Source organism: Haemaphysalis longicornis, unplaced genomic scaffold (assembly GCF_048455015.1).
Source record: "Haemaphysalis longicornis isolate Haplotype H1 unplaced genomic scaffold, Haemaphysalis longicornis Haplotype H1 scaffold_9, whole genome shotgun sequence".
Taxonomy (NCBI): domain Eukaryota; kingdom Metazoa; phylum Arthropoda; class Arachnida; order Ixodida; family Ixodidae; genus Haemaphysalis; species Haemaphysalis longicornis.
In genome coordinates, this window is record NW_027526460.1 from 154280269 (window position 1) to 154282569 (window position 2301).

General features: G+C 46.4%; 1 pseudogene; it reads left to right on the forward strand.

Annotated features, from left to right (window-relative positions):
• Positions 1 to 548: 548 nt before the first annotated feature.
• On the forward strand, positions 549 to 1942 carry LOC144153503 (S-phase kinase-associated protein 1 pseudogene; annotated as a pseudogene).
• Positions 1943 to 2301: the final 359 nt, after the last annotated feature.

The window sequence follows — 2301 nt, forward strand, 5'->3', positions numbered from 1 at the left end:
TTGTTACTAATACACAACTTCTAATGAATACCTCCACACTGTTTATAAGTTCAGTGAACGGCGCGAGACCATTCGTGCGACATCGAACATTATTTTCTCGCCTTTCGCCGCTTCTCGGGAGCTAGACAACTGGTTTTGAAGGACCCAGTGTAGCGTTCGGGGTTGACTTTACCGATTTCACTTATATTAGCTATTTACGCAACAAAGTTGCGGTATGCAAAAAGGGATACATAAATGTATACAAGATTTTCTTTCTGCTTCAGGTAGTTTTAATTTCTGAAGGGTGCTAATTAATGGATAACTAGAGTTTTTCTCATAAGGAAGTTTCATTTTACGGCCTCTGTGTTTCCGAAAATAAATTATATTCTGAGTTCCTCATGAATTTCAACAGCCGAGTTAGCGCTGGCCAATCCCCTTTATGGGTGCGTGTCGAAAACTTTGAGCACATCATCATCATGAACATTTAAGATTACAAGGAAGACGATAAAAGCGTTCGCAGCGCGCTGGCGTTGCTGGAACCCTGAGTACGGCGTTTAAGGCAACGAATAATGTACGGGGGAAAAAGGCCGGCACCCCCATCTGTGGAGCTCGACGACATCAGTAGCCGCTCCGACAACGGTGAGGATGCCGCTGCTGCCCTAGGCGCCAGTTGCAAGAAGAGTGCTGATGCATCCCGGGACTGCGAGGCCAAACCGCCTACGTCGACTTCCGAGGGTTCGTTAACGCTATCGTCTGCAGCCGATGGACAATCTCACCTTGCTCAAGCGGCTATTAAAAAAGAGGAGATGCCTGCGGAAGGTGTGTATATTTTCTTTCCGGCCAACAGTTGCCGTAAGCAACAATGTGCGAATAGGCTCCTTGAAGGAAAGCAAAGAACAACATGGCTAAAAACTGAGTATAAAGGTTTTTCCTTGACCGCATTCGCGTTGTTTAGTAATCTGTACGTGTACTGCGCCTCGTAACGTCGAAGAAGACCGCGAACTTCGAAGACGCACTTTATATGCTTAGATATATATTTTACATTGTTTCTGCTAATCTTTATTTGGAAAAGTGAAACAGTTTGCTGTGTTTTCTTTTTGGTCGGTATAGTATTTACAAGGAACGATGACGTGTGTAGGGAATATCACGGTCAGAATAATATGGGCTACATTGTTTGTTCTCCCTTGCCCATCAATATAACCACAGTTTTTAGAGTAACTTCTGACTAACTCCTAGTTAGCAGCGAGAGCAGAGTTGTTCGCGTTCTCTACGACGGGAAATGAATCAGGCATGTTCGATTACAAAGAAGACTCGATAGTAGTGACAGACTACCAGCTTCTCTCGTTGCTTTTGACAGAAGTATTAATTAGAATAAATCAATGTTTTCGCCTAGAATTTTAATGAGTTTAGCAACGGAAGAAACCTCGCACGCCCTTTTTCTTACCGTGCAGGGAAACGTCCGAAGCTTAAACTACAGAGTTCTGACGGCAAAGTTTTCCACGTAGATGTGGACGTGGCAAAGTTGTCGCTGACTATAAAAAGCATGCTGGATGTTTTGGGCTTCGACGGAGAAGATGTCGTGCCCCTGTCGAACGTGCGCTCCGAAGTCCTCGAGAAAGTTCTCATTTGGGTCGCTCACCACAAGGATGATGGTCCGACAGTGAAGGTCTCAATACACCCCCCAGAATTTGCGGAGAATAAGGAGGCGAGGACATACGACCTGTACGTGGCTCCGTGGGATCGAGAGTTCTTGGTTGAAAATCGGGCATTGCTCTTCGAGCTCGTTGGGGCGTCCATCTACCTGAACATCAGTCGCCTTCAGGACGTCGCCTGCAAGACTTTTGCCACAATGATCAAAGGCAAGACACCTGCGGAAATCCGGCGAATGTTCAATATTAAGAACGACTTCCCTCCCCATCTCGAGAAGATCGTCCAAGAAGAGAATTCTTGGGGCTTCGCCTGAACCCTTCATTTAGGAAAATTGTGTATTTTCGGTTCAATACAAACAAATCATTGCAAAAGACTGAACTGCCTCAGTTCTATATCCTTTCAGGTGCTTTCATGGCTGGCTACTGAGCGGAGAGAGAGAGAAAGAGACAGAGGGAGAAAAACGTTGTTTGAAACAACAGAGAAGGGGTAGGGACAAACAGTTAGGGGCGGTCGGTGGCAGATAGAGAGTTTTAGCTCACCGTTTTTGAAGGTCCGCTCCGCACCCGGTGGCCCCCTGAGCACGACACGACTGGAGCGTTAGCAGCCGAGAGGCTTTTAGCTACCCGATAACACAGGGAGATACGGTTATTTGCACAGCTGGCCATGCCCTCT